General features: G+C 34.2%; 1 protein-coding gene across 4 annotated transcripts in view; it reads left to right on the forward strand.

Moving 5' to 3' along the window:
* Positions 1 to 13,480, forward strand: part of LOC129941717 (trissin receptor) — a 343,356-nt gene that overhangs the window by 62,174 nt on the left and 267,702 nt on the right. For all 4 annotated transcript variants that reach the window (XM_056050416.1, XM_056050417.1, XM_056050418.1 and 1 more), the window contains exon 2: positions 11,750 to 11,818. The gene's annotated coding sequence lies outside the window, so the exon portion shown is untranslated. The remainder of the gene's footprint in view (positions 1 to 11,749; positions 11,819 to 13,480) is intronic.

The following is a 13,480-nucleotide window of genomic DNA, read 5'->3' on the forward strand; positions in this document are numbered from 1 at the left end:
AGAGGGCCCAGGTAGATCATCATCAACATCCAAGGATGGGAAGGTGATAGTAGCAATCGGACCCCCTACGTCTTGCGACACTGCCTTTGAAGGGGCTTTCGGAGGCTCGCAAGAAGCGTCTACCTCATCTTTTTTATAAACGTGGAGCGTGACTGACTCGAAGCCGTATCTTATCCCGCCCTTATCTCGTGCCAGAGAAGCCACAGAGTCTTTCTTGATTACGATAATCGCACTTCTATAAAGACCCTTTGGCTCCTCCAGTTTCGCGAGCTTCCAGTCGTGACAAGGGAGGTTGCTGATCCTGATCATTTTACGATTGTCATCTGGAGAAGTGGGTTCTTTCGGGATCCATGCCCGAGCTCTCGGCCTGCAAGGAATATCTTCCTTTGCAGCGACCTCGAGTTTTGCGCCTGGCCAGACCTCGCCCAGCATGCCGACAGCAAGCGTATAGAGATCGCGCGACCTCTGATTGTTACAAGCGATAAGATTGACATGACCTTGATGCCAACCCCAATCGCTTTTTACAGGTGGTGGACCCGGATGTTCTCTCATGACTTTGAGAAAACCAGCTGAGAGCCCCAGTTTCACCATCTGCCAACGGTCAGAGATAATCGTGCCATCAATATTACCTCGACTATGATCTTTTTAGGCTCTTTAAGTACATCACTAAAAGGTTAAGTGAGAGGTACTCTAGCCATGTTGGGAGTGCTGGTGTTCTGCACTTTGGGCTTTTTAGGAACGGGAGTGGGCTCCTCCAAAGACCTTTGTTGTTTTGACGTGGAGTTTTATCTAGAATGGATTTAGCCCACTCCTGCCTCTTGCTAAGGATGGGATTACTTCCATCCCCCAATTTTGAACCAGGGGATTTTAGAATCCTCATCGCATAGCGCCGTTGTTTATAAGAGCTCCTAGGAGCATTTTAGAGAGGTTTACTCTCATCATTATTCACGAACTTTCCACTACCGACCTGAGAAAGCGTTTTCGTCAGTGATACATCCTGTACCGCACTAAAAGATGGGCAGTGACCTGGCACAAGCCCTTCTTCGGTGTTTTGCACAGGAGTAACTACAGCCGACGTTGCCGCCGAACTGCCGTCCGGTGTAGTTATAACCTGTACCGCACACGAAGATGGGCAGTGACTTGGCACAAACCTTTCTCCGATGTTTGGCACGGGTGCAACGACAGCGGACGTTGCCGCCGAACTGCCGCCCGGTGAAGGTGGAGTACCGGTACCGGTTTGATGTTTTTTCTTTGGGTTTTGGTTTATACATTAGATTCCCACTAGTAGGCGAAGTAAAGGGGGGTCCATATGTGCAGAGATTCGCTTACACAGATAAGGCTAGCTAATCCGGAGGTCACCTCGTATCCGGATACTCCATTAACGACTGAGCTGCTGAAGCGGCTGATCATCGGCACGGGTCATATAACACCTTAGATCCAAACCCAATTGAGAAGTTGAAGGGAGGGATATGTTTTGGAAAAGGAGAGACGAACAGCAACTAAGCCAAAAGCTTCCCAGGAAAGAAACAGGGTATTGACAGACAGTGATGCACTATACAGTCAGGGAATAAGGAGCCATCAGCCAGCATAATAGCATAAAGCTGAAGTAGGAGGCGGTAAGGATTGGGAAGGGGAGGGGCAAGCGACCTTTGGTTTCAGGGCTCTTCTGGAGAGATAATTCCTTGAATGGAAAAAGGCTGGGATGCGACCCACACTGAAAACTTCCCACCCCGTCTGTCGTCTTGTCTTGTCTTGCTTAAAAGTTTGTCTATATGTACTCGTATCAATTTTTACCAAATTGGAGTACTATTTTTTGTAGATTTTATTTTTTATGAAAAAAGGACTTTTGGATTTTTATATAAAAATTTCTGAATATCGAAAACAATATTTTCTGTGAAATAAAATAAGTTTGAAGCCAATATTTTTAATTTTTGAAAAGCTATTTGAATTGAAAGTGAATTTTTACCAAGTTTTATTATTGTTTTTTCTAGAGTTTTATTTTTTGTAAAAAAACTGTCAATTCGTTTTTTTTCAAAATTTTACTAAATGTTGACAACAATATTTTTTGAAAGATAAAAGTAAATTAAAGCCATTATTTCAAAGTTTTGATAAGATATTTGAGTCGAAAAACAATTTTTACCAACTTTAATTATTTTTTTTAAAGGTTTTTATTTTTTTGTAGAAAAAACTGTCAATATAATTTTTTCAACTTGTATAGCCGTACCGTACTCTAAAGACTTGATTCGTAACATATTTTGTAGTTCTGCTTGGGAAGGTCCCCATAGAGTTTGTACTCTGGTCCCATAAGCTAAAACCTTATCAATTTCTTGGACAACATACTTGTCTTTCTTCAAGTGCATTATCCACTAAACCCTTTATTCGATTCACTTGGTTAATCGTGAAATGTTTATTTCTAAGTCCAAACTTATGGTTCAGAATTAGTTTAAAGTCTATTATTTTGCTGAGCCGTTTCTGTAAACTTTTACAATGATTGGTATAAGTGAATTTTGTAATTTTATAATGAAGTCGTACATATTTTAGTTTAAGACAGTTTTTTGAAGGCTATCGAGGGCATTTCTTTTAAAATGTATTTGTTTGTATTTTATAACTTATGTTGACATTTGCTTTTAACTTCTTCGAGCGAGACCTTTAAAAAATTTTTTAAGGAATCTGTTGCCGTGTTTGCTACGAATAATTTAAAAAACATTCACTGGAAAGTAGCTTCTATATACCTAGACCCTTTAAATCTGTAAGTAATATCCTTAACCGCTTAATTTTATTTAAACACATAAGTTCAAAGCCAATTTTAAAAGAAGATTAAACTGAATTAAGTATTCCTACACCGCAAAACCACAGGATTAAACAAAAAAGTAATAATTAAAGAGTATTAAAAAACAAAACCATATGCTAACCACTAAAAGTCACAACATTTCATTATTATAGTTATTTTATTATAATCATTATTTTTATATAAAACCTTAAAAGGCTTAAAAGCAAAAACTAATCAAGAATTCTCTCAAGCATAATAATTCAACCACAGAAATAAAATAAAATGTTTAACAACTCGTAACGAATTTTTATTATAAATAAAAAAAATAACAAAATAAAGATCATCTTTCCAGATAACCCTTTTATATACCCATAGATATACAACAGCAATGGCAGCAACAACAACTTCACTTTTAACCCTTTTAACTTAAAAATATAACAAAAAAATGTTTAAAGCAAATTGACCCAATAAGAAGATGACCCATGTTATCAAGTTTGACTGCTTTTTAAGAGAATTTTCTAGGAAATTAAAAATAAAAAAGGACCAAAAAGGTTCCAATGTGCACAGTGTTGTTTTTCGTGTTGATTGTGTGAAGTAAGTATACTTTAAGGGATAAAATTCCTTGGCTTAAAAATATTGACACCTTTTTTTGGACTTTTTTTTTAGTCATTCAAAGAATAATGGAAAACAGAGAAGGGTTGCAGTTTGTTGTCGGATTTAAAATGGGAGAAAATTACCGGAAGAGAAATAATTGCGTTTTGAGTAGACGTGCTTAAAAATGTTCAGGGACCTTAAAGCGTGAGTTGCGACGCAAGTTATCATAATTGATAATATTCCATTTATGCTTCATATTGCTTTTATCTACCCTTGAACTCCTGTTCTTCATTAAGTGTACCCAACTTACTTCGTCAGCCTTTCCAATCACACCATCATCTCTGCCACAACTAAGATCCGGTTCGGAACTCGTTCAGTATGTTTCTCCACCCGAAAGCTTAGATCTTCTTGGTCTGCTATATCCTTCTAGCGGAGGCTTGGCCTTCCCCGCTGTTTTTCGGTTCTACTATAAATTGTATCGGAAAGGGCTTTCGGGGCATAGTCTTATACAACAGTAGTTTTAAATTTATGGTGAGTTTTTTGGATTTAAAGTGAGTTTAAAGAGTCTTCTTATAAAATGGTTTAGTCTTGGCAACATGTGTCTTCATTTGTCAACTAAATTTTTTAGGATACATTTTCGATTGCATAGTTATTTTTTTCACGATCAAACTGAATACATATCAAACTTGTATTTAATTTTAGTGAGAGAAATTTGGAAATTGTTAACAACAAAACTATTTCTGTCAACATTGTTTCAAAGTAACATTTTTTTTTTGTCGAGAAAAAGAAAGAAAACAAAGAAGGTGTTAAAAATCTGTAGCAATTAGTTCCCCTGTGTGAAAAAAACTTAACATTTCCACTGTAATTTCTCGGCAACATGTTGCTTACTATGCTTTGTAATCATAATAATTATGTTCTTTGTTTATTGCAACATGTATCTTAAAACTTTTAATTTAATATATACACACGTTTTTGGTGAATTAAAGTAGAAATCATTAGTGTCTTCGGAGATTTTGAACATTAGCAACATGTTGCCAAGAGTTATATAAAAGAAATTGCTTAAGGAATGTCTTGAATTATTTTAAATTAAATCTCTTGCCTAGAAAATTAAGTACAATGAATTTTAATAAATTATTGATATCTAATTTTTAAGCGTCTTAAACACTGCGCAACATACGGTGAACATCAGCAACTTCTTACTACATTACATTACATTTCACACTACTCTGCACATAAATGTGCAGAGTAGAGAACACAGCACCTTGAGCAACTAAGGCTATGTAAGGTGATAACAACACAAGACATTAATACAAGACAGAAGGACAGAAGAGAAAGAACAACAGAAAGAAAGAACACATGACAACAGCACGCGGTAGGTTTCGAGACGGTCCCCCATCTTTCTACTAACCACGCTCACTGATGCTTGATTTCGGTGATCGATGGGAACCGAAGCTTTATCAGTGACTAGGCCGTTGCCTAGCAACTTCTTGACAGGAATTCTTTAATAGAAATTCCTTAAAGAATATCTTTAATTATTAAATATTTAATATACGTGACGTTGCAATTTAAATCAAATAATGTTGATAAAATATTGATATCTAACTTTTACTCTGTCTAAATACTGCACAACAAACGTTGTATATTGTATAGAAACTTGTTGCCAAGAATCGTTTAGAAGAAATTTCTTGGTGAATATCTTGTGCCAATTACCTATTTTATCTTTTGACGATAAAATTAAAAACAATTAATAATGATAGAAGACTGGTATCTTACTTTTAAGCTGCCTTAACATTGCGAAAAATACAGTTAGCATTAGCAACTTGTTGCCAAGAATTGTTTAGAAGAAATTGCTCAAGGAATATCTTGAATTTATTAGCAACCTTATCTTCATTTTTAACGACGACAAAATTAAAAACAAATAATTTTGATAAAATACTGATATCTAACTTTTAAGCAGCCTAAACACTGCGCAAAATACAGTCCTTGAGTTTAAATTAATGGAGTAAATATTGCAATCGGAGTACGAGTAAAATGAGTCCTTTGCTTGTCAATATTTTGTTTAATTCCGTTATCTCTATGGAAATGCCCTTTATTTCAAACTTCAAGTAAAGGTACTCAAATAAATATGTTTCGTTCACCTTGTGAACAACAGGTTATATTTTTTTCCAATAAGTTGGTACCTTACCTATAGGATAAGCCAATTTATTTTAAGGGGAGTCATATATAAGCAGATACCTTAAAAAACATACATATTCAAGGTCTTGTGGTTATTTTTCAATGGCTTATCTCTTGTTTTTCTGTTTAAAGTTGCATATAAAAAGGTTATTTTGGAGTTTGTTTATCATTTTATATAACATTTGACATATTCCCTCATTATTTTTATTGCAGGTCTTATCCAAGTTTTTCTTTATCTTATCAAAATTCTGCACCTTAATTTTTTAACGTGGATAAAGGTTATGGTAAAAGGTATACCTACGGTTTTATTAACTTAAGTTAATGTTATCCTTTTTAGATTAATGTTTGAAACTGTATAGTTGTTGAATTATGCTTCAGAGAAGAATTAAAAACGAATAACCTAAGTTTTTTGACAGTTATGTTTTCTTTTATAAGGTATTTTATACCTTGGATTTATGAGTCATAAAATATGAACTATATAAAATTAAGTTTTTTTTTTGTTTTTGGAAAATTATTAGGTTTCTCCCTTACTTTTAATTGGGTTTGCAGGCAACTTTCGCTAAGTTTATCTTCTCGACTTTTCTCTCCAAGATTACCTCAATGCAAAAAAAAAAAAACAATAGTTCGAAGAACAATATACGGGAAATACGACTTTCTTTATTAAAAGAAGTTTTCGAGGGAAGTTTTAGTCAACAGTTTACAACAGAAGACTATTACAAAATTTACAGCAGATTTGACTGGTATAGTAAACTTTTTGAAACCTTAAAACAAAACAATTTGACAGCTGACAGTTTAGGGTCATAAATAAGAGAATATATTTAGGAATAATATGTTTTCTTTGTTGAAAAATATTTAAGAAAATGAGAGGTTGGAGACAACAATACAATTCCTTATGAATTCTTTAAATAATCATTCAATTGGTAATTTTTAAAATTAACCATAAATTATATCAAACGTTTTTCATTCAAAATTCTTGATATATTTTTAGGAAAAAAAAAACTGTTCTCATCAAAAAATTTTATATTAAGAGGTTTGAAAAATACTTTATTTTGTATTATGTATTTCTTGACAGTAACTAAATATATTTTTTTTTTTAATTTAGAAGTAACAATTTGAAATTTCTGGTAGTAAGAATTCGGGCAAACATTGTCTTGAATAATTTAGAGCAAATATGGTTGTAAGATTATGTAAAGGCTTTTTCAATAAAGGCTGGTTGAAATGGAATAAAACAAGCTGTGTGAGGTATTATTTTTTTTTATTTAATAGGCGCATGTATACCACTTAGTGTTGTATATGACATCATTGAAATTCCCGACTCGGATCCTAGTATTCCAATTTTTAATTACTCCCGCATAGACCTTTGTGGTCAATTCACATCACCCTTGCGAGAGATTACCTTGCCCTAAAACCGCTACTGCAATTTGGGCCATGAGAAATTGGTTTCTTTTGACGGTAACCGCCTCACTAACGTCGTTTTTGAAAAAGTACGGACCAATTACGCTGCTGGCCCAAAACCTCACCAAACGGTAACTCGTTCAGAATGCATTATCACCTGGTGAACCTAGCGTGGGTTGGTGTTGTCCCATATACAGCAAGTTTGCTTGTTAACACAGCCGTTCATCCAAAAATGCGCCTCGTCACTAGAGATGATTTTTCGGCCACAATTAGGGTCCTCTTACAAACGATTCGAACTCAAAGTCCAGTCCAGTCGACAGCTCCTGGGTCAGTTGGATCTTGTACGGGTGTAGGCCTTACGGCCCGACGCAAAAGCAACATTTGCCAAGTTAAAGTCTGCAGAAGGCCGAGTATTGGGCGATTGCTTACTGAACCGGTCGTCTCAAATTTGGAAACCAAACGTTGAAGAGTTGACTATGAAGGGCCACTACGTCTACCGTAAAATGAACGCAATGCGCGCAACGTTTGCCCCAAAAGATTTATTGTTGTTTGCTAGATTTGGGCTTTATGACATTTACGGTTGGGGAAAGTTAGGTGTAGGCACAATTTCCTTGCATTTTAATAGTCTGGACTTAAAAATTATGCATACACACAACCTTGAAGCTATCCCAAATTCTATAGTGAGCCCCAGCAGGGGCCAGCATGCCCTAGACATATTTCTCTTTTTATACACACAAAATTTGCCTTATTTCGCTTTTTGAAAGTTCATTCAAACCAAGCATATTTGTTACACATTCTTGACGTTTCGAGGCTTTGGGCAATCTGACATTTTTTCGTTTAATATTTGCTGAAAATAAACGAAACTTTTCTCAGAATGTCCAAAAAATGGGACACATGACATCTTTCGGGTGGAAGATATGTAAATTAGTAATTTGGGCGTTATGATTTTTAAAATTTATTTCGTCAATTAAACATTGATTTTGGGCTTTGTGGCATTTTCTTCTTAAAATTTGTTTAGCCTATAGAGGCACTTTTGGGCGATATGACATTTTTATATTTGTTTTGCGCTATTTTATTTGGCAATAAGGGCTAAGGTTTTTTTTTATTTGAAATGTCAAAATACCAATATGGTTTTTGGCGAAAAGATCTAACCTCAAATTGAGAACTTAAAATTCATATCGGTTTTGCAAATAACGGAGAAATGGCTCTCAATAAAATTGCTTGGGGAGCTTTTTAACCATACAGTTTAAAAAAGGTGCAAATTTCGGTTAACTCTAAATATCTCACGAACCAATAACCCTAGATACTTGAATTAAATTGTATATAATAAACTTTAACGTGATTCAAAACAATTATAAATCAAAAAAATTTGTCATCTCAAAAATTTTACGATTAAAAAAACCATTTTATCTCTATGCATCAAAAAATTACAGATGGTAAAATTTTAAAGTTTTTTTTTTTTTTTATAAAAAATAAAAACCTAGAAAGAAAATAACTCAAAGTTATTCAAAATTAAATTTCGACTCAACTTCCAATCCTATAAGAAATATTGTTTTCAACATTCGGTAACATTTTGAGAAAAATCGGATTGACACATTTTTTTACAAAAAATAAAAACCTAAAAAAAATTACTAAAAGTTAGTCAAAATTGATTTGCGAATCAAATACCTTTTCAAATTTTGAGACAATGGATTTAAACTAATTTTATTTACAAAAAATATTGTTGTCAAAATTGTGTAACATCTCGAGAAAAATAGAATTGACAGTTTTCTTACAGAAATTTAAAAACCTACAAAATAATTAACAAAAGTAGTTAAAAGTTGATTTTCGACTTAAATATCTTTTCAAAACTTTGAGATTTCGGCTTAAAACTAATTTTTACTTTTAAGAAAAATTGTTTTGAACATTCAATAAAATTTCGAATTAAAAGTTTTTTTTAACAAAAAATAAAAAAAACTAAAAACGCATTCCTAAAAGTTCGTAAAAATTGATTTTCGACTCAAATGTCTTTTCAAAAAGTAAAATTATTGGTTTCAAACTTTTTTTATCTCACATAAAATTTTGTTTTCGACTTTCAGTTAATTTTTGATAAAAATCCAACATTCGGGTTTTTCATAAGAAAATAAAATCTACAAAAAACAGTACGAACATTTAGTAAAAATGATGTTCGGTTCTCAAAATCACGTCAATAGAAGGCATTGACTCAATAAGAAATACAAACTTTTAAGAAATGCTACTTAAATTGGTAAAAATTAATTAACGACTAAAAAATCTCGTTAACAAGAATGGATTGTGAAATCAAACTATTTCATCATATGCAAAAAATTGTTATTAATTTTCAAATTTTTAAGAATAATTTAATTGAAACCTTTTTTAATAAAACACGAAAACCTTTTAAGCAAGACAAATCGACAGACAGGATGGGATGTTATCATTCTTTATCTTTATCATCATAATTTTCTCTCGGGGCTATTTCATAAACATTCTCACTTAAGACAAGTGGCAGGTTACAATTTGTTAATTTACAAGTTGACAATTGTCAAAATATGTCATCAGAATGTAAGAAAATATCCGACAGTTGTTTTTTTTTTCATAAAGAAATTTTCATCACAATTAATTGTGAAATTTTACCAAAAGGTAAAAGAACCGAAGCTTGTAAGGACGATCAGGGGAACATCGTAGTAGAACCGCAGTCTATGCTGAGAATATGGAAAGATCACTTCTCCAAATTATATAACGGCGATGACGAACCGAATTCCGCTGTAAGGGAGATAGAACCACTTAACCTCGGTGACGCAAATCAACAATTCCGCCTACCCGACCTTGACGAAGTGAAGATAGCAATATCTAAACTTAATTCAAACAAAGCTGCTGGAGCTGACGGTATCGCTGCCGAACTATTCAAAGCAGCAGGCGATGACTTGGTACGGAGCATGCACCAACTCATCTGCAAAATATGGTCGGAAGAAAGCATTCCCGCTGAGTGGAATCTCAGCATAGTGTGCCCGATAGATAAGAAGGGAGACCCACTAAACTGCGCCAACTACAGAGGCATCAGTCTCTTTAACATTGCGTATAAGATCCTCTCTGCCGTATTATGTGAACGTCTGAAGCCATTCGTCAACAACCTGATTGGTCCTTATCAGTGTGGCTTCAGACCAGGAAAGTCCACTATAGACCAAATATTCACACTACGGCAGATCTTGGAAAAAACCCAGGAGCTTCAAATCGATACCCACCATCTCTTTATCGATTTGAAAGCCGCGTATGACAGCATCTATAGGGAAGAGCTCTACCGAGCAATGTCAAGTTTTGGCATCCCTGTCAAACTTATCCGTTTGTGCAGAATGACAATAGAGAATGCACGCTGCTCTATCATGGTCGGAAAAGATCTTATCGATGCATTTGATGTCAAAAAAGGTCTTAGACAAGGCGATGCACTGTCATGCGACTTCTTCAACATCGTTCTGGAAAGAATTGTGCAAAACTCAAACGTCAACACTAGAGGCACAATCTTCAAAAGGTCCATCCAATTAGTCGGATACGCAGATGATATTGACATAATTGGAAGATCAAAGCGTGATGTCAGTGAAGCGTTTTTGAGCATTGCAAAGAAGATGGGTTTAATGGCAAATAAGGGCACGAACAAGTGCATGCTGTCATCAAAAAAGGACATTGAACACGTCGACGTCTTGGATAAAACGTCACCATGGACAGCTTTAAGTTTAAGGTAGTTAACGACTTTGTCTACCTAAGCACCGCTATTAATACAGACAACGACACCAGCTTAGAAATCAAATGAAGGATAACTTTTGCAAATCGCTGCTTCTTTGGACTTAGAAGGCAATTGAGAATTAAAGTCCTCTCTCGAGCATCTAAAATCACCATCTATAAGACACTCATCATCCCAGTTCTCATTTATGGCGCTGAGGCCTGGACCGTGTCAAAGAAAGATGAGAGCGTCTTAGGACGCTTCGAGAGGAAAAATCTTCGGGTGATTTTTGGTCCCGTACGCATAGATGGAAAATGGAGGAGAAGATATAACGATGAACTCTACGGGCTGTACAGCGACACTGACCTAGTTGGCAGAATTAAAGTGCAACGGCTTAGATGGCTAGGTCATTTAGAGCGGATGGACATCAACGCTCCAGCCTGGAAGGTCTTTGAATGCAATCCAACTGTATCTAGAAGAAGAATCCAATAAACTGTATCTAGAAGACAAAGATTTGAACTTTGCAAAATCATCATTCAAGTTACTGCTAAGGAATAATTTGGTTTTTACGTAGCCTTTTTATGAACATGTATGAGATTTTAAAGAAAGTAAACTTTTGTTTTGCAAACAAAAAACAAACCTCTTGGTTTTCGACTTTAGACTCTAAGAGACACGTGTCTCTGTTTTCAAATTAAAAAAATTTAAACTTCTTGTTGGAAAAAATAAGCTGTTATCACAACAAAAAAGTGCGCTTACAAAGTTTTGTTCAAACTTCGAAGCCAATAATAACCTACTTTTGCTCTGTCTAAGAAATATTGTCATGTTATGAGTTTCAGTTTGACGTAATAAGTAAAGCTAAATGGTTTATTTTATTTTCATTAAAAAAGTTCCATGAATTATTTTTTCTTGTAGATATGTAGGTACATCTTGTGGGTTATAATTTCCCACGAAATGCTATAAACAAAATTTCAAATTTTCACTAAGAAAAAAAGTTTCTTCATATAATTTAACAATATTTTCAATTAAGAAATTTAATAAATAACAAAAAAAAAGACGAAGCAAAGTCTCTCATATTATAATCTTTTTATTTTTTCTATTTACAGGAATCATATCTCTTTGAGTTGCTGTTACCTTACCCCACGTTTATACCTATTTCTTAATAAGGAAAAGAGGTGAGTCTTATATCTTTTTTTTTACATCATCACATCTTAAGACAATTCTGAAGAAAAATAAACTTCTTGTTATGAAAAGGAACAAAATTTAATATAAAAACTTTTTTGATATATTCATATAATATTTATTGGATTTTTTTGTGCCGTTGTTTTTATAACAAAAGAAAAAGCAAAATTAATTTTATATTATTAAAATCTAAGGTGAAATATTTCTTACAACGAACGTTAATTATTTCGTGTTTATTTTGTTTTTATATTTTTAGGCAGAAAAGGTAATCTTTCCATGTTTTGATTTATTTATTTACACTCCTTTCATCAAGTAAAAATATGAAATTATATAATTTGAAATGTGCTTTATAGAATATGATAAGAGCAGAAATTGATTAATATTAAATTTGTATTTATGTATTTTGAGTTGAACATTTTGTTTTTGTCTTTCAGGATGTTACACTTTTTTAAAAAAAATTGGAAAATTGTGAACAAATTTATTCTAAAATTTATAATGGAAAATTTATTTGTATTAATTTCAAGATGTTCAATTTTAGAAAAGAGTTCAAAGAATAGAAATTATCAAATTTAAAAACTGCAAGGACACTTTAATAAATATAGTGCCCGTGCCATGATGGTTTGTGCGTTGGACAGTTTCCCTTTAATCAACAAGATATTGAGGAAAAAGAACGATAGTGACCTTCCGTGTCTGAAACTCCAAAGAACTGAAGAGAACAGAGAACAAGGTGAATGTTAGCATTCGCTCAAACCACGAGTTAAAAAACGGAGCCCTAATTAATCACTTTTACCTTCGAAATGATTTGACACAATGGTGATCTAAAAACCTCGGTTTCATGCGGTTCAATGACGATTCCTTGGCAAATGCCATAATCGCCGAGCAAACGGGACCAAGTCCCTTGTTAGTGACGAAGGTTGAGTTTCAGCTCATCTTCAGTTCAATAAAAACTTAAAAGTCAACAGGTGTCGATGGTATATCCAACGTTGTACTAAGACATTTACCAATGCAGACAATTAACACCCCACTCTTCTGGACTGAATAATGCATATTATCCAGTGCATTGGAAGACCTCTGTGGTTCATTCTCTCCCAAAAAAGGGAAAGGAAAATGTTCGGTCGATAAGTCTTCTTCCAAGCATCAACAAAGTTTTCGAAAAGATCATCAATAGGGCTCTGATTAAGTGGGCTGCGGAAAACAAAAAAATTCCGGATAAACAGTCAGGTTCAAGGCAAGTCATGACACAATTCATGCTTCGTCTAAGCTCGTTTCTGATATCCAATGGAATAAATCAAAACAACAATCCACAGGTGCTGTTCTGGTTAATCTGAAAAAGGTTGAGCATGCTTGGCATAAGCACGCCATTGTTGTTTATACCTTATGATATGTTTAACGGTAGAAAGTTTGTTGTCAAAAGTGGCAATGTCACTTCTACCACAACATTCTTAATTAAAAATGGTCTTTAACAGGGAGCAGTGAATTCACCGATTCTCTTCAGTATTTACACCATTCTCTTCAGTATTTACCAGCTGTACCGGCTGTACCGGCTTATATCGAACAGCCGAATCTTCTTACGAGGCCCTATACAACGGGTCTCGAATAGACAAATTCGTGATAAAACTCGTTCGAGGTCACATTGCAAGAGCTATGTCTTCGAC

Source organism: Eupeodes corollae, chromosome 1 (assembly GCF_945859685.1).
Source record: "Eupeodes corollae chromosome 1, idEupCoro1.1, whole genome shotgun sequence".
NCBI lineage: Eukaryota > Metazoa > Arthropoda > Insecta > Diptera > Syrphidae > Eupeodes > Eupeodes corollae.